Genomic DNA, 27661 nt, shown 5'->3' with positions numbered 1-27661 from the left:
TTATGGCCCTAATTTGAAGTTGCCACCAGACGTCGACCCTATGCCACTGTCATCGCGAATTCGGCGCAAGTAGTTTAGAACAAATGTTAGCGTTTAGTAAAACGATGCTAATGACGCAACGCATTATTGTGTTCGACTAAATGGAAACACACATATTTAAAATGAAGTGTCAAAGCACAATTGTCGCAACGCGACGCATAGCGCGGCATTCTGGTCCCACCTTAACACCTGAAAAAGTGAAAAAACCAGCCGTATGGCACCCGCCATGTTTTTGGTGCCAACATCTCACACGTCAGAAGTATTTGTTTTCTTCAAATCAGCGATCCGCGTTGACGGCAGTGAGCTTCGTTTACTAGTTTAGGGGAGCGTCAAAGAACAGCTGATTTTCAGTCGGAGTGAACGTTTTCAAAATTAAAATTATGAATGAAAATTAGCTTTTCCATATCAAATTAGTATTCTGTAATTAAAAACATTTTTGTTTGCAGGTGGGGAAAAAGTCTCATACGAAAATTGTTTATGAAGACAATTTTATATTATAGAGAAAAAAATCAGCAACAATGTTGGAATTGTATGACCATATGGATGAATGAAAGTCAGAAATACGTGTTTCTAATAATTAAATAACATAATGTGAATATTTTCATTCAAATTTGAAAATTTGAAAACCGGCTCCGTGTCTCCTAATCTGGTAGAGATTACACTAACGATTTTGGGACCCAAATTATGGCTCTAACGTGAAGTCGCCACCAGACGTCGACGTCATCGCGAATTACCAATTTACCCAGGGGTACGACTAAAACGTCAAATCTCTCATATTGCCAGTGTACCCAATATTGCTGCGGTTCACTGACATTTTGGTTCTATCAATTACTGTTGTTCACAACTCGGTCCGGTTATATAGTCGAATAGTGGCTAACTTTAAACTCCATGTTAAATGTGAACACCTCCATGTGAAACCGAAATATGAAAATCGCTCATGCAGTTAGAATAAAGCAGCGCATTTTTCGATTTCAATCCTCGTAAATGATATGTTGATAAACAAATGACGCCATTTTGATTTTGGGTAGCCTATATTCAATTGATGTCTAACCTCTGAATTTACCACCATCTGACACAAGATGCTGAACTATAGGTGTTTCGTTCTTGACACTTTCAGGACATGACGTGAGACGAGTAGCGCGACGTAACTTTCAGAATTATTTACTTTTTGTTTGGGTGTGTGGTTATGATTTCAATGTCAACTCGCTAAGGAAAATAACTGAAGGAAAAAATAAGCAAATATATATTCGTGAAATATAGTGCACAACCTCCTTTTGCTCTAGGCAATTACTTGTAACGTCCCTTTCCGGATCTTCTTCCCGGTATATGCACAGCATTCTCCTCCTCCCTGAGCGAAATCAGTGGAGCCATAATCAGCGTTATTTTTTGTCACCATCGCCGTAAGCTGATAGCTAAGTGGTGCGGACTCAATCCACTTCATTATCAAGCAAATTCTTGCATGTTTTCAAGCGATTTCTTGCAATAAATTCTCAGACCACCAGAGATGCCAGATTTACAAATATGTTTGTAAATTTACAGACATATCTGTAAAACATTCATCACATCTATTCATCACATCAAAAATATTTGACTCACCATATGACATTTTTCCATAGTTTTAATACAGAAAAGTTATTATATTTAGTATATATCAATACACATGACGTTAGACTAGCGATACTCAACCTGCGGCCCGGCAGTCCTTCTTGTTGGCCCATCTGGTGTGTATGATGTTTGGAACTCATACACATAAGTACTTTTGCCTTGACATCATTGCAGACGAAAAAGAGGATACGGTTATTCACAATTAATGAACAATTGCATTCTCTGCAGGTAAGGAAAAATCTTGAACGAAAATTGTCTCTGATAATTATTTTCTGTTCTAGACAAGATTGTTTTGCTGAAATGCAAGGAGATTTATTGAAAAATAGTGAAGTTAAGCCGGGTTCAGACGGTGCGAGTAAGCATACGAGTCGGTCTAGTCAGTTACTGCAGTGCAGCTACTCACACCGTGTGAACACATCATGCCAGTTATTGTCATGTGTGATCCGGCGTGCGAGCTACTTCAAAGTTTTTTGAATTTACTCGCACTTGCATGCTTCACAACGTCAAAAACAGAATTTAGCGTTCGAATCAGTGATGCCAAATGTAATGAAATGTCTCTATTTTTAAGATATTTGAAAATATGTGAAGATATTTATAGACTTGAAAATTATTGGAAAAACAAATAAAACCCTCATAGTTTCTAAACGAAATAATTGTTATTTCGTTTTGCACGCTGGCGGGGCACGCTTTCTTTTTGAGATAGTTTTCTTGAGAATCTCTAATATAGAATCATTATCAGATCACAACTTACAAAAAAAAGTATTGTTCTAAGAAACAGAATACATATTCGATTTAAAAAAGTACATTTTCATTCATTATTAAAATTTTTGAAGCGTATTTATTGCACCTGCAAATCGACTATCATTTTCATTTCACAAAATAAATAAAATTAAAAAAAAAAATCTTTTAGACTACCATTTATAACATCACATCCTTTCGGAATTATCTGAGCTATGGATGTTTTCGAGATTCTAAAAAATATCGACAACAATCCCAACGATATTCCAAAACAAAGGCACATCAATGTCATTTCTAATTTAACTCTTGCAGGTACAGCATCCCTCATGACTGTATCTTGGCGTTGTATTCGTGGAGCAATTAAATCCAACAGTTTTTTCACTTGTTCAGGTGTTATTATCAACACTGCTCTGTAATCTCGGGGATCCTCATCGTAGAGTTCCTTCAATATTGTATTTGTTGCTCCTTTTCTTTGCATCTAATTCCTGGCCCGAATCCTTTTCTCTTTCTGCTTTTTCGGATAGTACCTTCAGTTCAAAGAAATTCAGCACAAAGTATGTATTTTTAAACACGATCAGCGTTTGTTTTGCTATAAAATTGTGTGATGATACATTCAACTGAAAACCTAAGATGAAAACTGCCAATAAAGAAGTCGATTTTGGACCAATCATTTGACAAATTCGGACCTGATTGCTGTTTCTGACTATTTGATGGACATTTGAAAAGTCGCCTGGCATCCCTGGTAAACCCGTGCCGTAGTATCTAGTTTCTCGCCAGCAGCTCACACTGTGTGAACGGACAAGGCGAGTCAACCAATTGTCAAGCGAGTCCACCGGGTCAGTAGCTGCTCATTGTCAAGTCAGCTACTAGCAACGTATAAATGGGCCTTTAGGGTCAGGACTATGCAACCTATGTATTTAAACAACATCGAATAAAAATTTTCAACAACTTACATTTGCTTTCGGGTCTGCTTATGACGAAATATGGGTTACTGTTCGATATTGTTACGACAGACATGGTTCATGGCCGTGTGGTGGTCTAAAACTTGTATAGCCTTGCATGGCGGATGGAAAATATACACTGCATTTTTTTTAAATAAAAACGACAAGACCGCAAGCCTTGGTGGATGTCCAATATATCAACGGAGAAATACTGTGTTTTATAAAAATTAACAACGCGTATGTTTGTGTATGTATGTGTAGATCGTTGAAACATTTAAACACACTTACAGCACATAAGTTATTAAGTGGTCCGAAAAATCATTTTTTTCCACTTTTTCTCAAAAATGACAAATGAAAATTAATAACATTTGAATCACTGAATCGATTTAGATGATCGACATATAAAATTGACCTAGCCTTTTATAAAAAAATATTTAACTTGCGAAAAACATAATTATATTTTAGTAATTATTGATTGTAGTCGTTTTTTATTTTTTTTATGACTTTGGACTAGAGGGCGCTATATATTTTTATATTTTTTCTTGAAAGCTGAGGATTTTTTACACAACATATCTCGATATGAGGGTTGCTATTTTTTCGTTTTTTAGATATGATTTTAAAAAAAATCATTTTTCCCCATTTGTCCAAAAATAACTTTCTGCAAAAAATCATAACATTTGAACTACTGAACCGATTTAGATGATCGATATATTAAATTGAAGCCAATAAGCAAAACTCACACTTGCGGGAAGACTGGATTCTAGTAGCATAGGTCTAGTTTATTTTTTTTTTTTTTTAATTCGTTTATTTTTACAGGCTCAGTTACTTAAGTTTAAAGGAGCCGAATTCTTAAATATAATTTTAAAACTATATATATAAACAATTTTCTTACATCTATGGTTAGTAAGGTGGAAAACCGATTACTCGCGGTGTACTCGAGTTTAGGAGGGTGACATATTTTTAGGAGAAGGATGGGATATAAGGAAATTGTAACAATGTTGATGAACACTCAATTTATAAATCTATTCGTATATCTATAGTGTATTTACATTTCAACTTATTCTACTATTTATAGCAAGGGGACGAATTACCCGCAAAGGAAGGAAAGGAGGGTATAAGGATGTAGGGGCAATCACACACGAAGATCTACAGCTTTAAGGAAAACATATATATGAGACATGTAATCAAGGTCTAACCGAGCCAACACATCTCTCACCGGCACATTGGGCTGTCTTCCTCGGGCCCGAAGGGAGTTTTTTAAATTCGATCTGGCGACCAGATACACCTCGCACGACCAAACAATGTGCTCGATGTCGTGATAACCTTGGCCACAAACGCAGAGATTGCTGCTGGCAAGATTGAAACGGAAGAGTAGTGCATCTAACGAACAGTGATTGGACATGAGTCGGGAGAAGGTGCGAATAAAGTCCCGACTCAAGTCCAGACTTTTGAACCACGGTTTGAGGCTAACCTTAGGGATAATCGAGTGAAACCACCGGCCCAATTCATCTTCATTCCACTTGCGTTGCCAGTTAGCGATGGTATTTTTGCGGACTAAAGAATAAAATTCATTGAAGGCGATTTGACGCTGATAAATATCGCCTTCAATTGCACCTACCTTTGCTAATGAGTCAGCCCTCTCATTACCCGGAATGGAGCAATGTGAAGGGACCCAGATAAAGGTAATGACATAACAGCGTCTGGATAAAGCACTCAAAATTTCTCGTATTCTCTCAAGGAAGTACGGCGAGTGCTTTTCCGGCCTCACTGAACGGATAGCTTCGACAGAGCTAAGACTATCCGTTACAATGTAATAGTGTTCAACAGGTCGTGAGGCGACGCTGTCCAGCGCCCAATGAATTGCTGCCAATTCAGCAATATACACTGAGCAAGGATTCTGAAGACTGTGTGAGGTGCTAAAAAATTCGTTGAACACTCCAAATCCTGTGGACTCGTTTATAGTGGACCCATCAGTAAAGTACATATTATCACAATTGATACCCCCATACTTTTCATCGAAGATCGTTGGAGCGATCCTCGATCGTTGGTAATCTGAATATCCATGGATATCTTGCTTCATGGACAGATCAAAATGCACAGAGGAATTGATGTAGTCAGGGAAACAAACACGGTTGGGAATATACGAAGAAGGATCAACCTGCATGGAGATGAATTCATGATATGAACTCATGAATCCGGAGTGAAAATTTAGCTCGATCAGCTGCTCAAAATTTCCGATCACCAATGGGTTCATGACCTTACACCGGATGAAGAACCGAAGAGATAATAAATTGAAGCGATCTTTTAGTGGGAGTAGGCCTGCCAAAACCTCGAGACTCATGGTATGCGTTGAGGGCATACATCCCAACGCAATACGGAGACAAAGATACTGAATTCGCTCGAGTTTAATGAGGTGTGTTTTGGCAGCTGATTGAAAACAGAAACTGCCATACTCCATCACTGAGAGAATAGTTGTTCGATACAACATTATAAGATCTTCTGGGTGGGCTCCCCACCAGGTGCCGGTAATTGTACGGAGAAAGTTTATTCTTTGTTGGCATTTTTTACTCAGATACCTAATATGGGCCCCCCAAGTACATTTGGAGTCGAACCAGACCCCAAGATACTTGAATGACATAGCATGAGTGATCGGTTTACCCAAAAGTTGAAGCTTTGGTTTTGCTGGTCTATGCTTCCTAGAAAAAACCACCATCTCTGTTTTCTCCGTGGAGAATTCGATCCCTAGCCCAATGGCCCAGGTTGAAAAATTGTTCAAAGTATCTTGTAAGGGTCCTTGCAGGTCGGATTCGTTTGGTCCTACGACAGACACCACTCCATCATCTGCAAGTTGTCTTAGGCTGCAATTTTGTGTAAGACAATTGTCGATGTCGCTTACATAGAAGTTGTACAAAAGGGGGCTTAAACATGAGCCCTGGGGGAGGCCCATGTAAGAGACCCGACTTACTGCCGAATCTCCGTGAGAAAAGTTCAAATGTTTCTCACAAAGCAAGTTATATAACATATTATTCAATAGAGGCGGCAGACCCCGAGAGTGTAATTTGTCCGACAAAACCTCTATTGAAACAGAATCGAAGGCCCCCTTTATGTCCAAGAATACTGAAGCCATTTGTTTTTTTTCGGCGTAAGCCATTTGAATTTCTGAAGAAAGCAACGCAAGACAATCATTCGTCCCCTTGCCCCTGCGGAACCCATATTGTGTATCTGAGAGTAGGCCATTCGTTTCAACCCATCGATCAAGGCGAAACAAGATCACTTTCTCCAACAATTTCCGTATACAAGACATCATTGCTATTGGGCGGTACGAATTGAAGTCGGACGCGGGTTTTCCGGGTTTTTGAATAGCTATAACTCGTACTTGTCTCCAATCATCTGGAACAATATTATTCTCCAGAAACCGATTGAATAAATTCAACAAGCGATGTTTCGCCACATCAGGGAGGTTTTTCAGCAAGTTGAACTTAATTCTATCCGATCCCGGAGCAGAATTGTTACATGAAAGGAGAGCAAGAGAGAATTCTACCATCGAAAACTCGGAATCAAGATCGCACCTATCTTGTGGTATATCTCGAACAATTTTTTGCACAGAAGCGGAATCAGGACAAACCTTCCGTGCAAAATTAAAAATCCATCGATGTGAATATTCTTCGCTTTCATTCGTTGAAGAGCGATTTCTCATGTTTCGAGCCACTTTCCATAATTTTTTCATTGACCTTTCTCGTGACAAACCTCCCACGAAATTTCGCCAATAAGCACGTTTTTCCCTTTGATTAAGTTTTTAAATTGATCTTCAAGGGCTAAATACGTTTGAAAATTTTCAGGGGTTCCACGTTTCCGAAAAGCTTTAAATGCATTCGATTTTTCTACATAAAGCTTGGAACATTGGCTATCCCACCATAGATTGGGACGCCTTCGGGAAATGGTGGAACCTGGGATGGGTTTCGTTTGAGCGCGAACCGCGCTGTCATATATCAAACGAGAAAGGAAGTTATACTCCTCCAATGGAGGTAAACCATCTCTGGAATTGATGGCTAGAGCAATCGCGTCCGCATATTTTTTCCAGTCAATGTGTCTTGTGAGGTCATATGCCATGTTTATAGATTCAGAAGAATTCGACCCAATGGTGATGGAAATTTTGATTGGCAAGTGATCACTACCGTTGGGGTCCTGGATTACATTCCACTTGCAATCTAACGATAGTGAATTCGAGCAAAGCGAGAGGTCAAGAGCACTTGGGTTAGCAGGAGGTTTAGGTACACGTGTTGTTTCCCCAGTGTTCAAAACGGTCATATTGAAGCTGTTACAAAAGTCATATATCAACAATGAACGATTGTCGTCGTACTGTTCCCCCCAGGCAGTTCCGTGAGAGTTGAAGTCTCCCAAGATCAATCGTGGCTCAGGAAGGAGTGAGCACATGTCATCAAGTTGTTTGCGGCTAACCGCAGCTCTCGGAGGCCAATACAAGCTGACAATACAGAGGTCTTTGCCTCTGATGTTTGCATGACAAGCAACAGCTTCGATCCCTCCAATAGGTGGAAGGTCAATTCTAAAAAATGAGTGGCACTTATTGATCCCCAAAAGCACCCCTCCGTATCTATCATCACGGTCCAAGCGTATAATATTAAAATCGTGGAAAGAGATATCATCTCGCGAAGAAAGCCAAGTTTCGGACAGAGCAAAAACATCACAATTGTAGTTATGAATTAAAATTTTGAATGTATCCAATTTAGGGATAAGACTACGACAATTCCACTGTAAAACAGTGATATCTCCGACCTCTCTATTTGAATTAGACATCAAGAGAGATAATCATTGCAAGGAGGGGCCATGTTTGCATCAATTGTTGCAAAATTGTCTTTAATACTGGAAGCATTGAGATGACAAGGGTTCTGATGGAGTCGGAAACATTAAAACACTTGAAGATTTGGTCCAAAAGGTCAGACAACTTTATAAATCCCGATTGGGAAGTTGAACTGGACGGAAAAACAGGGAAAGTTGGGGTTTTTGATGTCCCCTCGAGTGCTGGGCCATTCGAAGGTGAATTGTTCCCACGGAAACCAGGAGGAACCTGATTTTGCTTATCCGCTGCACTCGATTTTTTAGGCATGCTAACAGGGGGTATAACCGGAGGGGCTTGTCCTTGAACTTTGGGAGTGGTCACATTTTTGCGCCGGGGATTCCCTTGGAAAATGAACGGTGTGCCCCCGTTAGCTGTGTCCGCTTCTATTTCGTCAACGGGCAACGTGGCGAAGACATTTTGTGTGTTGATTGGTTGTTGTTGTTGGGCCAGTGGAGAAGCGCCCTTTAAAATATCCGCAAAAGTGCGTTTCGAGCGTTCCTTCAAAGAGCGCTTCTGTTTCTCCCAGCGACTCTTGTAATTTTCACAAACTGAGAGCTCGTGTGGGGATCCCCCGCAATATGGACATTTATGCTCAGTCGCACTGCAGGATTTCCCCTCATGTTGCTCTCCGCAAGTGGCACAGCGCTCCTTGTTGGCATAATAATCCGAAGTGTGACCAACTGACTTGCATTTGTTGCAAGTCATGGGCTTTGGCACGAAGAGTCGCACAGGTAGTCTTTATTTGTCCACCATAACGTAGTCAGGGAGGGCGGCACCAGCAAAGGTGACTCGAAACGAGTCGGACGGCGTAAATTTAGTTTGGTCCCCATCATGGGAAAGTTTCCCGAGTTGGCGACAGTCCAAGATTTTCACTTCCATTGAGGGGAGCTTCTTGAACTTGCCTTTTCCTTCTGCTTTTATTTGTTCGCTCGTCAGACCCGTTTCAGTTATCACCCCCTCAATTTCTACGTTATGGGAGGGTATAAATGTTCGATATTCGAGAGTGAAATGTTGATCAGCAACAATCTCGTTTGCGTGTTTCCGTTCATTCACGACAACTCGCAATTTGTTCGGTCTAACCCTGCGAATTTCAGATACAGAAGTGTATCTGGCCAGATCTTTCATGATCTGAATCACGTTAAGGTTTTTTCCTTTCGGTTTTGGCCGGAGGAAAACAACCCAAGGGCCAGTTCCAGGTGCATCTTCTGGATAAACTCTGACACGTGGAGCGGAGACAACAGAGGGGGAAGACGAGGACGAGGACGAGGACGAGGATGAGGATGAGGACGAGGACGAGGATTGGGTTGGATCGGAAGCATCAGAAGGGGGAAGCGAAATCGATGATGGGAGAGGGGGAGTGGAAGTAACAGTGGGTTGAGAAGGGAGGCTTGCAATTTTCTTAGAGGGGGGCTTGGTAGGATGAGCGGATTCGTCCCCAGAAGAATTATCTTCCTTATGAGGGACTCGTTTATGTTTTTTCCCAGATCTTGTATGAGATTCATTATCGGAGATCTCCATCTCTGGAGATCCTCCACTATTCTCCATTTTACAAAAATTTCTGTCTTATTTCTAAATTATTTTTGATTTTAACAATAATCTTAAAAAAAATAGCAAAAAAAAAAATTATGATAATAATATCAAACAACATATATCATATATATGTAAATATCAAAAGTATTTACATAATATCAAACAATCATCGATGGCGCTATTCCACTGAACCAGAATCTGGAGGAGACCCACGGTCGCAAAATCTGCAAGTACCGACCATTGGCCGTGGAGCTCAAGGAACTGTGGGGGCTAAGGGAGGTCCCAAGAATTGTTCCAGTCGTTCTCTCTGGAACTGGAATTGTCCCGAAGACACTTCTGGAAGCGCTAAAGGTGTTGAACATGGAGAAGGAATTGGCCGGCATCCAAAAGTCGGTCATCCTTAGCACCTGCGCGATTGTCCGACAATTTCTCGGTCAGGACTGAAACAGCACGAGCATGCAGATACGTGCATTCCGCAGAGCCTAGTCCCCCTTTGGCATTCAGAAGCCCGGGGGCAGGTGAAAATTCTGGCTAGGTTCACCTAGTTAAGAAGTGAGATAAGTCTGTCAAAAATAATATCAAACAATGAACAAATGAATTGAATAATAATATTAATAATAAATATGTGTACCTTAATATATAAGTTGTTCCAATAATGCGCTCTACTGCCCTAATCAGGGAGAGACAAAGGCTACGCGCTACGGAGACAACACAATAGCGCAAGAATAGCTTACGCAGCCACGTGATGATGAATCCCGTTTGCGACAGTCACGCGATGGCGATCCCGTTATGCCGAATCAGTTCAACAGCCGCAATCCGGCTCGCTGCAAGAGCGCTGCTTCCTTTGTTCCTTCGTTCCACTTCACAAAAGGTCAGGTCGAAAGCGGACAGCAATGACCTTCACTCGTACACGATTCACTCGTACCAATAGCACAATAGCAAAAGTGGCAACGCACAATACCGACACTGAACTTTACTCGTCAAGAGTTGGATAGCGAATGGAGGTCTAGTTTAGTCACATATGAATATTGATCGAAGACTTAAAACATGTTAAATTTACAAAATTCTAACTTAAAAACAATAATTATAGCATCTCTGATATCGAGATATGTTAAGTAAATACTCCTCAGCTTTCCATAAAAAAATATAAAAAAATATAGCGCTCCTATCTTTAACCGAGAAAACTATGAAAAACTAACTCAATCCATAATTACAAAAACAAAATTCAATTTTTTCGCAAAAGTAATATTTAAAAAAAAAATATATCTCGTAAGCTTCAATTTGATATGTCGATGATATGAATCGGTCCAATAGTTCGAAAGTTATGACTTTTTGTAGTGGGAAAAATGGGGAAAAATTGTTTTTCGAACCATCGATTAGTTTTGCAAAATCATATTTCAAAAACGAAAAAAATAGCATCTCTGATATCGAGATATTTTATGCAAAAGTTCTCAGCTTTCAATCCATATTAAAAATAGGATCCATTTTATATGCAAGTTAAATATTTCTCAATTAAAGCTCATTGGCTTAAATTTGATATGTCGATCATTTAAATCGGTTGAGTGGTTCGAAAGTTATAAATTTTTGAAAAAAGTCATTTTGGGAAAAAGTGGAAAAAATGATTTTTGGGATCACCCTAAAATGGAAATGGGCACCCTAATGACAAATTTAAAAAATACGAGTTTAATGTTTTGCGATAAAGAACAAAATTACCACTTTTGACGAAGAGCTGAGAACCACTATATTAGTTTGGCATGGAATGGCTGTATATATATATATACAGAATACAATCTTACGTGCATCGTGATGTACAAAGTATTAATGAATAAGTGAAAATTAACGTTAAAAGACATTTCTATAGATCTGCACACTTTTACAGACTTTTCCACATTTTTAACAGACATGTTTTTACAGACTTTTTTTAAAATTCATCTGGCAGCTCTTCCTTCCACTTTTTATCGAATATTTCCAAATCGCAGGAGTAAACATTTACGTGACTCTGACTTTGTTTGTTTTTATTACGTTCGGAAAAACGTTATGACAAAGAGAGGGGACATTAAAAATGCGTTGCTCAGTGAAAGGCTGAGATGGTCTTTTATAGATGCAATGGTTAATTAAACAATTGACGGAAAAATGTAGTTCGTTCATTTTATAATTTTACTTATTTTTGCCCTTGACAACAATACCTCTTTTATAGTGTTGATTATCATAAGAAAAATAACACTCCTCATCGTTGGATCTTTTTTGACAGCCGTTTTGATTCAGTCCGCACTACCTAGGCTGATAGTACTCTTTTCCAAGCCGATGGGAGCCAAACAGAAGTACATTTTGCTTGGAAAGAAAGGCAAAAAGATATACTAAAAACATCCTTCTGTACTGTTATGATTCGACAATAAAGCGCGAGCAGCTATGCCAACGAATGCATTTGTCGCCAAAAGATACGATTTGTTTTGTAAACAAATTTGTTTTTTCACGAGCAATGGCCGAACAGCAATTTTGACAATGCGGTCCACCTATAGTACAACGCCTTGATCTGACATATCGTGATGTCTATGATGAACTTTTACAGCAGAGGGATAGTGTGATAGGCGGTGACGGTAGGTAGAGTGAGATAGCGATAATCGTGTCATGCACCTGGAAAAAACTGTTAAGCGGACCTTACACGGTCAACTTTATTGACAATATGATGACATTTGAGAGCATAAAGCGGACCTTACACGGTCAAATTTATTGACAATATGATGACATTTGACAGCATAATGACAGCTGAACATGGCCGACAACGCAGAAATCCGGATTTTCTGATTTTCGGGCATCAATATCGTGACATTTCATATGGATGCATCATGATGACGTTTTACCTCACGGACTTCCAGACTGAGTTGCCAGATTTGCAAGCGGACATTTAATGTTTGTTAGTCTTTTTTGCGATTGCAATTAAAATTTATAAACTTTTGAAATTGTAGGAATCATAAATGAAAGCTTTTGGTTTGGAAAACTGATACAGTAATTTACATTTAATGCGATTTGCCGGAGAACCACTCAGTGTCGCATTGGAGGCGATTTGACCTGTAATTGGACATTGAAGATGAGAGTGGTACAGCGTCGACGCTTGGGCCCGAACTCGATGTTTACAAAAATGTCTAACTAAACGTGTCGCATACAGGTCTGTCCAATTAGAAAAATGTCGCATTAAATGTAAATTACTGTACTTAAAATAGCAAAATACTGTACTTTTCGCGATACAAATCAAAACCTCAAAGTAAACTGACAATGGGATGGTGAGAGAGTGAATGAAAATTAACAACGTCTTAGGAGTTTTTTAACATTGAACTCAGTCATTCTTTGCGCTAGCGAGCGGGGCAGCCACTTTAGTCTAAATTGAGTGTTTCTTCACACTCCGCTATAAAATTTGGAGAATGAGAAGATCTGGGAAAATCACAGGTGAAAAAACATCACGTGTTAATTCAAGTTACAGTAGAATCCCGATTATCCGCGAATAGTCGAGATGATGTTTAAACATAGAAACTATGTTCTATCAATGCAGAAATAGATACAGATACAGATAATCGGGGTAAAGATACAGATACAGATAAACGGGGTTCTACTGTCATAGTCTTATTTATCGAATAAAAACATTTGCTTGCAGATAATATAATTTGCATATATTTTCTCAATCTAAAATAATCTGGCATCCCTGAAACTGAAAGGATCAGTCTGTATTTGTGAAGCGAGTATTATGATGTGTTTTTGAGAAGGAAAAACGAGTTTTAAAGTGTAAATTATGAATGAAAATTAACTTTTCCAAATCAAATTAGTATTCTATGTGAATGCAAATCACTTTTTTTCTGCGAGTGGTGAGAAAATCCCATACAAAAATTGTATCTGAAACTGACGTTATATAATAATAATAAATTTTAGTAGAAATATCTGAAAATTCATAGAAAATAGGTAAACTTAGAGTTAGGACTACGCGCTTCAACTAATTAAATAATACCAAGTAGATATTTTCATTCAAATTTTACCAATTGAAAATTTCCTTTTCGCCTTCTAATTTGATGGAGAATAGTTTGGATCCCAAACTCGAATGTCGCCACTAGCCATCGGGGATATTTTCGTTGTCTCGGGTTGAGGGTGATATTGACCGTGTAAGGTGGCAAAATATTGATTGAGGTTAGATCGGATGTCGAAAGCCTAGCTGTCACGATATTGAAGACACTTATTGTCAATCAGTTTGATCGTGTAAGGTTCCCATTAGGATAATTGCAGAGGATCAGAAAAACGAAAAGGAGTCCATAACCGCAGCATGTGAATGAACGAGTAGATCAAAAAGCGCGAAACGCGAATTCACGTGTAAGTGGCCCGAGATCTACGAAACGAGTATGCAAAGATATGAAAGAACTTCTTTCGTATGAAGTTTTAAGATTTCGATTATCTTCTTTGGTTACACCGTTAATTGAAAATGAGAATACACAAATGGAAAGCGATGTGCATTGACATTAATATTTTTGGCAACTGGAGATGGTTTCGCGTCGCTACACCCAGCAAACATTAAATCGTATAATTTTGCACGTGCCAAGTCTTACAAGAAATCCGAATAAATCATAATCGCATATAATATCAATCAAAGTATGTGTCGTGTATATTTGAAATCGCATAAAATGCAAAAACTCGATTTTATATACCATTATCAAATTAAGTCGCATTTCGGTATAACAAACATCAGATTTATGATGTACATTGTCGTAAAATATATTTAATCCGCATTATATGCGTATATTACGCTGATGCAGTTTGTGTGTCGCATAAGCGTATAATTTAAATCGATTCAGTACTGCAGTAAATCGTGTTGCATGCTGAAGAAAATCATGAAACAGTAAATCATATTAAATCCTAATAAAGAACATATTACATCATATTGAAATGTCATTGAAATGCTGATGCACTCGAAAGTTTTAACCGTTTAACCGTTGAATTAAATTTCAGATAGCCGCGCGAGATAGCTGGTGGATGATAATCCAGACGACCGGAGTTCGAACCCACATAGGAGCAGTTTTCACCAAACATCATTCTGTGGCATTTTAAACATATTCCACTCCCAACACAAGTCAATCAAACAATTATTATTTCTACGAACATAAATACTCATATGTAAAAATGGCGATTCGTGAGGTTGTAATAAACGTTTCACGAAAATATTTTGCGCCATTAGTTTTTTTCTATGTCTGTAATAAATCGTATATAAGTATGGCAAAAGTCGTATTTAGTGCTTTGACAATTCATGAATATATTCATATTAGATCGCAATTCAATTCCAACATAATCGCTATTATAGCCGGTCAAAGTTGCATATTCATCCAAACAAATTCGGTAAGCATTTGCCATGTATGTATACGGCCTCCACTTTTGCATGCATATGCCAGTTAGGCGCATTATATGCCAACCAAATTTTAGGGCATATGATGTAATATATACGCTTGTTATGCGATTTAATGTATGCTGGGCAGTATCTTTTCAAAATCCCGGGAACAACTGTGTCCCATATTGTTCCCAAGATACCGAAATGATTATTATAAAAAAAAACTATCGCACACCTATGTACATATATACATATATATAAAATTATATATATATATATATATATATATATATATATATATATATATATATATATATATATATATATATATTTGTATACTTAAAGCTATCGTCTCCAATTCGAAGAACATATGCGCTGATCTGAGTCAGCAGAAAATGTGCTCTGGGATTCTGCACGCTGCTCGCGTGATGATTGCCGGGGGTGTTTGTTTATTTGCTAGCGAATCATAGCTTCGTGGGTCTGGTGATAACTGCTCTCCCTTTGAGTGTTGAACCTCCTGGGTCAACGTTAAACTGCTGGTTTGGCTAAATATGAAGATGCCAGTTGATAGTACTGCGTGTTTACTGCTTCTATGGGATCCGTTGATTCATTCTTTTGGTTGATTTGAACTACTGTGCCTTGGGATCGAAGTTTGATCAGAATGAAAATTATGATGAGGATTATGGGCGTAAATGAAAATGAAAATCCTCCTATGAGAGACCAACTATGCACGGTTGTCTCTGACTTGAGATGTTCCAAATATTTAAGATGCTGGTGTTGTCGTTGGTGAAGTGAGTGGACGTCAATTTTGTTTTCTACACTTTCTTGCATCACTATCAAACTTGTGGATGGGATGAAGATTCGTTGATTGATTGTTCTGATGATATTGTTAGCATACTTGTACTTTTCAATTGTTATTGAACAGTTTCGATATACGATGATGAAAGAGCCGGTCAGGTTTCTATCGGTATTTCCGCACGTGTTATGTAGAGTGTTTTTTTTTTTTTATCCAAAATATATATTTTTATTAAGGCTCATATGGCGTCAACCTGACGGGGCCGGGAGTTCAATATTTCGACAATGTTTGCCTCATAACTATGTTAGTAATATGTAACCGATTACTCGCGGTTGGCTCGAGGTTATGTGTAGAGTGTTATTGATGTCGTTAAGGAGCACCGTCGTCGGGCTCAGTTGGACTGTAGGTGGATGTGTAGAAACGTGTTCATATGTGCATCTGCTTTCTAATCCCTTGACTATTTTAGAAATGCATCTGTCTTCGGAAACATCTTCTAGGTCTGATCTGTAACAAAGGCTCCAATTGCCAAATCGTTTACATGGGTTTTTCTGGAGTAAAAGTTCTGTAGATCCTTTGGTGTAGTTTCCCTTTAGTTGGATGCATTCTGATTTCTTGAAGATTGCCTCAATTCTAATATCATCATAGTTTTGTGGGTAAAATGTAGGTACGTTGATTACTTAAAGCAGTATCTCGTTGTCTGTTCCAATGGTCACCTTCGCGAGGTTGAGCACTTCTTCGAGGAGTTCTGTGTGTAGGCCTTGTTTACTGAGAGTTTCATCTATTTGTCTGATTTCATCCGTGGATAGTAATTTATAATTAACTATTCCTACTTTGGCAAATGCTATTGATTCTTGAATTGCTGATACTTGATCTTTTAACATGTCTAGGCTCAAAATTAGATTTATTATCTGGGCTTTTTCTATTGCTAGTGTAGAGCTTTTTGATTCTGCCTTAATTAGTTCATTTATTGCTTCTGTCAAATTATTCAGATTACCGAACATCTCATCGTTATTAAGATTTGTTTGTTGCTATTGTCTACAGCTGCATTTATTTCATTAGTTATTAATCGTAAATCATCAGCGTCTGGTGAGCCGGACATCCATTTCCATGCTCGTCCCAATGCGTCCCATCGTCTCTGTCTCGTCTTTGGTTTGAGTTGTTCGATACGATCTTTCAGATCGTTCACTTTTTGATCAAATAATCTGTTTAAGTCGGGATAACTAATGTGAATTGTCGAGAGGTGCGTTTCCATTTTTGATATTGATAATTCTATTGCTGTTATGTTAATCGCATGAACATATTTCTGATATCCTTCTATAATTTTTGCTTCTCCTATTTTTACTATCGCCACTGGTTCTTCGTTTATGTTGTGAATTTCAATGTTTTGGCCCAGAACAAGGGGTAACCTGTAATCAGTTAATATTATTATTTTTTACATTAGATTTATGTAATTTCGAATTTTGTTCGTTTCTAAATGTAACATTTTTATTTTGTTGAACATAGTGTTTTTTAAATTTTGGTTTATGCTTAGCTCTTATTATTTTGTCCTTCACGAACACCTCTTTACCTATTTCGAGTTCGGGTGGTTCAATTCTGTTTTTGTTAAATGTCGTTTGCTGTGTTTTTGTCAAATTTGCCAAAATTTCGTCGTATTGTTTTTGTCTTATTTCTTCTAATTTGTCGGGGTCGATCTGTTGGTTTGGGTTCCTCGTTTTACCAAATACAATTTCTTTGGGTGTCATGGATGTAGAGGAGTGAATGGTGTTATTGTATTTTTCAATGACTGTTTGAATGAGATTTCTAACTGTTGTGTCGGGAGAACGTTGTTTTTGAATTCGGTACAATTCTATGACGGTAGAATGAAACCGTTCTACTGCACCGTTGACTTCTGACTTGTGGATTGGTGTCCGATATACCTGAATGTTTAACTCAGCCATCCAACCACGAATGTTTGGAGATTGAAGACCTCTTTCGTTGTCAACTACAATTGACTCCGGAACTACATGGGATGTGAGTGTGGTCCACATTCCTTTTTCCACATGAGTCGCGTTACGAGATCGTATCGGTACCATGCGTCCATATTTACTGAATTTATCGATGCTTGAAAGAAAATACTGTTCTTGAATTTGGAAAATATCGATGTATACAATTTGAAATGGATATCTTGGAATCGGGGTTTCTTGAATCGGTATTACGAGTGGATGTCGATCGTATTTGGATATAATGCAAACGTCACAAACTCGAATGAAGTTTCGAATATTTTGCGTGAGCTTTGGAAAGTAAAACTCTCGCAAAATTTGTTCTTTGTTTTCATTTATACCGCGATGAGCTCTTTGATGAGTTTCACTTATGATTTTCTCTTGTTCTTCCGGGTTTGAAACGTCTTTTAATATTTTCTGTGTGAACCGAATTTTTAGGACACCTGCTCGACTGAAAAACAGGAAGTGGGTTATATCTATGGTATAACCGCAAGGGTGACGTAGGACTATCGTTGATTTAGAGATCATTTGTATGAAGTTGAATCTGAATTCATTCTGAATGAATGAATATTTGGAGAACTTCGAAAACGAGAGCGTTACGTTGGAGGCACAAGGTTTTATGCATCCAATATTGGATACGGAAATATCCTACTGATGGGGAAGAATAATCTTCAGAAGCTATCCTGTTGATTGCGATTGATTGAAAAATCACAAAACCTAATGTATTTGGTCACAGTGTTACATGGATAGAAAACATTAAAATAAACTCTTTCACATGAATATATTTTGAAAATTCCCAAAGGAACTGGCAGATTATTTTCCAGCAATGATTAGATCTTTCCGGAACTTTCTCGATGCTGAATGGCATCCTAACGGAAAGAGTTCTGCGCGTGTATGTGTCGATCCTTCGCCATCCACCTCCTCCAGCACGTTAGGCAACGATGTTGTCTTGTCGATGTCCTCACGAAAAATGAATGTGTCTCACCACCAGAATATCGCTTAAGTATGCTTTTTGTGTGTGATTGAATCGAGAGAAGATGTGGTTTACGATGGCAATTTGGAAGGCAAACTAGAGGGGAATAAACTCTCTGAGCTCGGAACTGTCGGCGACTGAGCAATAATCGATTGCGGGCGCATACAATATTGGATACGGAAATATCCTACTGATGGGGAAGAATAATCTTCTGAAGCTATCCTGTTAATTGCGATTGATTGAAAAACCACAAAACCAAATGTATTTGGTCACAGTGTTACATGGATAGAAAACATTCAATTAAACTCTTTCACATGAATATATTTTGAAAATTCCCAAAGGAACTGGCAGATTATTTTCAGTAACGATTAGATATTTCCACATTTTCCTCGATGCTGGAAGCCCACCAGTGGTTAATGCCAACTCGATAACCACCTGTTAATAGCAATTGATTGAAACATATTTGGCCACAGTGTAACATGGATAGAAAACATTCAATTAAACTCTTTCACATGAATATATTTTGAAAATTCCCAAAGGAACTGGCAGATTATTTTCAGTAACGATTAGATATTTCCACATTTTCCTCGATAGTGGAAGCCCACCAGTGGTTAATGCCAACTCGATAACCACCTGTTAATAGCACTTGATTGAAACATATTTGGTCACAGTGTAACATGGATAGAAAACATTCAATTAAACTCTTTCACATGAATATATTTTGAAAATTCCCAGAGGAACTGGCAGATTATTTTCAGTAACGATTAGATATTTCCACATTTTCCTCGATACTGGAAGCCCACCAGTGGTTAATGCCAACTCGATAACCACCTGTTAATAGCCGCGCGTGTATGTGTGTGTAGCGATGTCTTCCCAGGGAACCGTTTGTGGCATCACTCTCCTCCTGATAGATTCCCTTCTGGCCTAGGGTGCACAAACAGGCTCTTGGTGACACCGTTCATCCGCGCTTTCATGATAAATAAAGAGCTTCACCGCAACAGCGACAACATGCTCCAATCGCTGTTCAATTAGAACTGAGTGGATTCCCGAGCGCCGCTCGCTTATATACCGATTGGTGATTTCAATAGCCTGTTTTGAAAGCAATTTTAAGACTATTGAAACAAGTTTTTGGATCAAAAAGTAACAAGTATATAACGCGTAGACATTTTATCTTTCGAATGAAGTGTTTATCATACCATTTCGTTCAGTTGTTTAGGAGCTATTAACGCTCAAAATCTCGGTCTCCGGCGTAACGCTTTCGTTTTCGAAACTTTGATTTTACACCCCGGTATAGAAATGAAAGACGTAGTCCTACGTCAAAACTGTTTGTAGACCTCTTGAAGTTTTCCTAAGATCTCTTCGGAGGTATATAAACCGTTTAGTTTTGTTGGATCGAAAAAGTCTTTAAGTAGTGTTGCTAAAATTTGGTCAGTCAGGCTAGTTCTTCTTATGACGGTACGACGTATTCCTGGAAAAGGGTGTGTTACTATTGTGTCTGGATGACTATTAACTTTTTCAATGATGACTTGACTACGGAAGGCATTAAGTGGAGCTTCTGTAGATAAAATATAATTTGTATCATCGTCATCTGCTGAGTGTTGGGTAGGGGATAACGAATGAACTTGGATGCGACTCAAGGCATCCGCAACAACGTTGCTTCTACCAGGTTTATACACGATTTCATAATCGTGTTCCTCCAGGTAAGATTTCCAATTTTTTTATTTTGCATTAACGTTTCGTGGAGACAAAGAAAACGTTAGCGGTTGATGGTCGGTGACGATTTTAAATTTCTGTCCATAAATGTAATTTCTGAAAACTTTAAGTGCCCAATAGATGGCTAGCATCTCTTTCTCGGTAGCTGAGTAATTTTCCTCAGCTTTGTTCAAAGTTCGGGATGCAAAGTGGATTGGCTTATCTTTGCCAATTTCACCTTGACTCAACACAACGCCAACAGCGAAGTTTGATGCGTCTGTTGTAATAAGGAATGGTTTAGTAAAATCAGGATAAATGAGCACGTCATTACTTGCAAGAATCATTTTCATTTGTTCAAAACACTTAATTTCATCTTGATTAAGGCTTATTTGTTTTTTAGAATCAGGGTTTCTCTCCCCTCTCAAAAGATTTGTTAGTGGTTTCGCTATCTTAGCTAAATCTTTAACGAATCGCCTGTAGTACCCAACAAGACCTAAAAATCCTCTCAACTGTTTTAAATTTTTCGGTTCGGGATAATTTTTGATTACCTCTATCTTCTTTTCGTTGGGTTTAATGCCCTTGTCTGAAATAATATACCCTAGAAATTCAAACGAAGTGTGGAGAAATTCCGATTTATCTAATTGAACTTTCAGGTTTGCATTTTCCAAAGTTTGCAACACAATTTTCAAATTTTCATTATGCTCGTTGAGATCTTTTCCGAATACAACTACGTCATCAATATAAACGTAGCAGCGCTTGCCAATGTGCTCACGTAACACATCGTTCATCGCTCTCTGAAAAATAGCGGGAGCGTTTTTGAGGCCAAATGGCATACGAATGAACTCGTATTTTCCATAATTGACCGAAAAAGCGGTTTTCTCTACATCTTTAGGATTCATCCTTATTTGATGAAATCCTGATGCCAAATCAAGAGTTGAAAAGTATTTGTTTCCTCCTAGTTGGTCTAAAATATTTGAAATCTCAGGCATTGGATACCTGTCAGATATCGTTTTCTGATTCAGCTTCCTGTAATCAATAACGAGTCGAAATTTTTTTTCTCCAGAGGCATTCATTTTTTTAGGAACGATCCAAACTGGGGAATTCCAGGGTGATATAGAAGGTCTTATAATTCCTGATTCGATAAGTTTTTTCATTTGCTTGTCCACTTCATCTTTATAGGCCATGGGATAGGGGTATGTTTTTTGATAAATTGGTAAATCGTCAGTAGTGCGAATGTCACATTTCACATTTGTGGCACATGAAAGGGTGCTTTTAGGGTTATGGAAAATTTCATTATATTTTTTCAGAATGGGTATTAGCTTTGAAGTTTCTTGTTCAGTAAGGTGATTGAGTCTGACTTTTTCTGTAACAGTTACGGAGTTTATTTTCCTGGGTGTAGGAGTAGGAGTATAAAAATGGATAGGAATGTTTAATGTATGGTTTCTACCGAATACTTGCAGAATTTCTTGATTTGAGATAAGGTTGAAAAGCTTGTTGAAGATTATACCTGTACCTATAATTCCATCAAAAAATGTATGGAAGTCAAAAATTGAAAATTCGTAAGTGTCTTCGATCACTGGTGAAAAAATTGCAAGATGGGTAACTTCAGAAATAACATTTTTTCCTGTAACTCCTTTGACAGGTTGTTGAGGAATTTTGAAAATTTTCTTGCCAGAATTGAGTGCCCATTTTTTCGAAATTATATTTATATTTGCTCCGCAATCGATTAATAGTTTCATGTAACCTTTTGTAGTGGAAGTTAACTTTAATAAACGGAAGCGGGGAAATGTTCTTTAATCGAACCATTTCGCTACCCAATCTGTGTTCTCTAAAAAATTGGTTTGAGTTTCTTTTGACTCAATTGGCTCTTCAGAAGTTTCATCATCAATTAAATTTAAGTTTTCTAATGGTTCTGAATAATTTTCTTCGTTGAAAAATTCATTGTTTGTTTGAATTTGCTCATCATACCACTTTTCGTATTCAGAAGGGTCTAACTTTTCTTCTAATGTGTGTGCTAATCTTTTAGCATGGGGATCGTGTGCTCTCATGGAATTGCTTGGCCCTCTACGTTGAGCTACTGGCCGATTGCCATAATTCACATGTTGAGTACGAATGGTGCTTGTGTCCATTGGCTCGGGACGGGGTTGAGCTGGGACAAAAGTTCTGTTTGGTGCAAATACATTAGGTTGCATGCGCTGTGGAGTATTTTGAATTGTGTTTTGACGTGGGGGAAGTGGAGGCTTTCCTGAATATCTCCTATCAAAACCGGGCAATGCAATAGTTTGTTTAGGAGCTGCACTTGGAATAGGGTGCCAAGTAGGCATGTTTACTGGAGCATTGCGCGCATCCAGGTTTAAATAGTCAACGCAGTAGCTGTAAGCTTGTGCTAAGCTCTGCGGTCTGAAATTTTTGCAAAATCTGGAGAGTGGGTCTCCGATTCCTCTTATGAAGGTATCAAGTGCAATTTGGTTGTATAATCTCATTAGAATAATTTCATTTCCACGCCATTGATCATCCATTGAAATGGCGGAACTGATGAGAGTCACAAGCTCTCTTACTCTGCTGTAATAACTCTCAAGGCTTTCAGATTTATTACGCATTAAAGATTTCATCTGATTGTCAAGGGTCATAAGATCCCTTTTATCAGCGTAATAGAGTTTTAACACCTCTTTAATACTCTCCCATTGGGTAGGAGTATTACTGGTGATAAGAGCGTCGTTGGCTTCGCCCTTAATTTCCCTCCTAATTGTTTTAATGAGGAGATAATATTGGAATGTGTCCCTGAGGTCCACAAAAAGTTCCAATACATCTTCTACGTCTAGCATCCACTGGCTCAAATCTCGTGGATTGCCATTGAATTCGGGTAGGTCTCTCACTATTTGAGGAATTTTACCTCGGTCCTCGAATCCGATATTTCGGTCGATCACGAACCGTGGATTTTGGATTGGATTAGGATTTGGAATTGGATCTGGATTTGGATTTGGATTAGGATTGGATGGTGGGAGCAGACGCGCTGGTCTGATAATTGGAATAGGTTCAGCCATTTTTGTTAGCTTATAAACTAGCACTTGCACTCGCGTGGGGTTTTTTTTTGTTTGGTTCGATTTGGGTTAGTTCAACACTTTGTGATCATTCGCTATCCAACTCTTGACGAGTAAAGTTCAGTGTCGGTATTGTGCGTTGCCACTTTTGCTATTGTGCTATTGGTACGAGTGAACCGTGTACGAGTGAAGGTCATTGCTGTCCGCTTTCGACCTGACCATTTGTGAAGTGGAACGAAGGAACAAAGGAAGCAGCTCTCTTGTTGCGAGCCGGATTGCGGCTGTTGAACTGATTCGGCATAACGGGATCGCCATCGCGTGACTGTCGCAAACGGGATTCATCATCACGTGGCTGCGTAAGCTATTCTTGCGCTATTGTGTTGTCTCCGTAGCGCGTAGCCTCTGTCTCTCCCTGATTAGGGCAGTAGAGCGCATTGTTGGAACAACTTATATATTAAGGTACACATATTTATTATTAATATTATTATTCAATTCATTTGTTCATTGTTTGATATTATTATCATAATTTTTTTTGTTGCTATTTTTTTAAAGATTATTGTTAAAATCTATAATAATTTAGAAATAAGACAGACATTTTTTTGAATGGAGAATAGTGGAGGATCTCCAGAGATGGAGATCTCCGATAATGAATCTCATACAAGATCTGGGAAAAAACATAAACGAGTCCCTCATAAGGAAGATAATTCTTCTGGGGACAAATCCGCTCATCCTACCAAGCCCCCCTCTAAGAAAATTGCAAGCCTCCCTTCTCAACCCACTGTTACTTCCACTCCCCCTCTCCCATCATCGATTTCGCTTCCCCCTTCTGATGCTTCCGATCCAACCCAATCCTCGTCCTCGTCCTCATCTTCATCCTCGTCTTCGTCCTCGTCCTCGTCTTCCCCCTCTGTTGTCTCCGCTCCACGTGTCAGAGTTTATCCAGAAGATGCACCTGGAACTGGCCCTTGGGTTGTTTTCCTCCGGCCAAAACCGAAAGGAAAAAACCTTAACGTGATTCAGATCATGAAAGATCTGGCCAGATACACTTCTGTATCTGAAATTCGCAGGGTTAGACCGAACAAATTGCGAGTTGTCGTGAATGAACGGAAACACGCAAACGAGATTGTTGCTGATCAACATTTCACTCTCGAATATCGAACATTTATACCCTCCCATAACGTAGAAATTGAGGGGGTGATAACTGAAACGGGTCTGACGAGCGAACAAATAAAAGCAGAAGGAAAAGGCAAGTTCAAGAAGCTCCCCTCAATGGAAGTGAAAATCTTGGACTGTCGCCAACTCGGGAAACTTTCCCATGATGGGGACCAAACTAAATTTACGCCGTCCGACTCGTTTCGAGTCACCTTTGCTGGTGCCGCCCTCCCTGACTACGTTATGGTGGACAAATTGAGACTACCTGTGCGACTCTTCGTGCCAAAGCCCATGACTTGCAACAAATGCAAGTCAGTTGGTCACACTTCGGATTATTGTGCCAACAAGGAGCGCTGTGCCACTTGCGGAGAGCAATATGAGGGGAAATCCTGCAGTGCGACTGAGCATAAATGTCCATATTGCGGGGGATCCCCACACGAGCTCTCAGTTTGTGAAAATTACAAGAGTCGCTGGGAGAAACAGAAGCGCTCTTTGAAGGAACGCTCGAAACGCACTTTTGCGGATATTTTAAAGGGCGCTTCTCCACTGGCCCAACAACAACAACCAATCAACACACAAAATGTCTTCGCCACGTTGCCCGTTGACGAAATAGAAGCGGACACAGCTAACGGGGGCACACCGTTCATTTTCCAAGGGAATCCCCGGCGCAAAAATGTGACCACTCCCAAAGTTCAAGGACAAGCCCCTCCGGTGATACCCCCTGTTAGCATGCCTAAAAAATCGAGTGCAGCGGACAAGCAAAATCAGGTTCCTCCTGGTTTCCGTGGGAATAATTCACCTTCGAATGGCCCAGCACTCGAGGGGACATCAAAAACCCCAACTGTCCCTGTTATTCCGTCCAGTTCAACTTCCCAATCGGGATTTATAAAGTTGTCTGACCTTTTGGACCAAATCTTCAAGTGTTTTAATGTTTCCGACTCCATCAGAACCCTTGTCATCTCAATGCTTCCAGTATTAAAGACAATTTTGCAACAATTGATGCAAACATGGCCCCTCCTTGCAATGATTATCTCTCTTGATGTCTAATTCAAATAGAGAGGTCGGAGATATCACTGTTTTACAGTGGAATTGTCGTAGTCTTATCCCTAAATTGGATACATTCAAATTTTTAATTCATAACTACGATTGTGATGTTTTTGCTCTGTCCGAAACTTGGCTTTCTTCGCGAGATGATATCTCTTTCCACGATTTTAATATTATACGCTTGGACCGTGATGATAGATACGGAGGGGTGCTTTTGGGGATCAATAAGTGCCACTCATTTTTTAGAATTGACCTTCCACCTATTGGAGGGATCGAAGCTGTTGCTTGTCATGCAAACATCAGAGGCAAAGACCTCTGTATTGTCAGCTTGTATTGGCCTCCGAGAGCTGCGGTTAGCCGCAAACAACTTGATGACATGTGCTCACTCCTTCCTGAGCCACGATTGATCTTGGGAGACTTCAACTCTCACGGAACTGCCTGGGGGGAACAGTACGACGACAATCGTTCATTGTTGATATATGACCTTTGTAACAGCTTCAATATGACCGTTTTGAACACTGGGGAAACAACACGTGTACCTAAACCTCCTGCTAACCCAAGTGCTCTTGACCTCTCGCTTTGCTCGAATTCACTATCGTTAGATTGCAAGTGGAATGTAATCCAGAACCCCAACGGTAGTGATCACTTGCCAATCAAAATTTCCATCACCATTGGGTCGAATTCTTCTGAATCTATAAACATGGCATATGACCTCACAAGACACATTGACTGGAAAAAATATGCGGACGCGATTGCTCTAGCCATCAATTCCAGAGATGGTTTACCTCCATTGGAGGAGTATAACTTCCTTTCTCGTTTGATCTATGACAGCGCGGTTCGCGCTCAAACGAAACCCATCCCAGGTTCCACCATTTCCCGAAGGCCTCCCAATCTATGGTGGGATAGCCAATGTTCCAAGCTTTATGTAGAAAAATCGAATGCATTTAAAGCTTTTCGGAAACGTGGAACCCCTGAAAATTTTCAAATGTATTTAGCCCTTGAGAATCAGTTCAAAAATTTGATCAAAGGGAAAAAACGTGCTTATTGGCGAAATTTCGTGGGAGGTTTGTCACGAGAAACGTCAATGAAAAAATTATGGAAAGTGGCTCGAAACATGAGAAATCGCTCTTCAACGAATGAAAGCGAAGAATATTCACATCGATGGATTTTTAATTTTGCACGGAAGGTTTGTCCTGATTCCGCTCCTGTGCAAAAAATTGTTCGAGATATACCACAAGGTAGGTGCGATCTTGATTCCGAGTTTTCGATGGTAGAATTCTCTCTTGCTCTGCTCTCATGTAACAATTCTGCTCCGGGATCGGATAGAATTAAGTTCAACTTGCTGAAAAACCTCCCTGATGTGGCGAAACATCGCTTGTTGAATTTATTCAATCGGTTTCTGGAGAATAATATTGTTCCAGATGATTGGAGACAAGTACGAGTTATAGCTATTCAAAAACCCGGAAAACCCGCGTCCGACTTCAATTCGTACCGCCCAATAGCAATGCTGTCTTGTATACGGAAATTGTTGGAGAAAATGATCTTGTTTCGCCTTGATCGATGGGTTGAAACGAATGGCCTACTCTCAGATACACAATATGGGTTCCGCAGGGGCAAGGGGACGAATGTCTTGCGTTGCTTTCTTCAGAAATTCAAATGGCTTACGCCGAAAAAAAACAAATGGCTTCAGTATTCTTGGACATAAAGGGGGCCTTCGATTCTGTTTCAATAGAGGTTTTGTCGGACAAATTACACTCTCGGGGTCTGCCGCCTCTATTGAATAATATGTTATATAACTTGCTTTGTGAGAAACATTTGAACTTTTCTCACGGAGATTCGGCAGTAAGTCGGGTCTCTTACATGGGCCTCCCCCAGGGCTCATGTTTAAGCCCCCTTTTGTACAACTTCTATGTA

General features: G+C 39.2%; 1 long non-coding RNA gene and 1 pseudogene across 1 annotated transcript; one reads left to right on the top strand and one right to left on the bottom strand.

The window, feature by feature from the left end:
- The first annotated feature begins 13921 nt into the window (after positions 1–13921).
- On the top strand, positions 13922–14909 carry LOC129762683 (uncharacterized). Its single transcript, XR_008740698.1, has 2 exons — positions 13922–14064; positions 14698–14909. It is a non-coding gene; the product is annotated as an uncharacterized LOC129762683 (long non-coding RNA).
- Positions 14910–15598: 689 nt separating this feature from the next.
- Positions 15599–23554, bottom strand: LOC129761185 (uncharacterized; annotated as a pseudogene).
- Positions 23555–27661: the final 4107 nt, after the last annotated feature.

Source organism: Toxorhynchites rutilus, chromosome 1 (assembly GCF_029784135.1).
Source record: "Toxorhynchites rutilus septentrionalis strain SRP chromosome 1, ASM2978413v1, whole genome shotgun sequence".
In the NCBI taxonomy this organism is placed as follows: Eukaryota; Metazoa; Arthropoda; class Insecta; order Diptera; family Culicidae; genus Toxorhynchites; species Toxorhynchites rutilus.
This window is presented reverse-complemented; position numbering and strand designations above follow the sequence as displayed.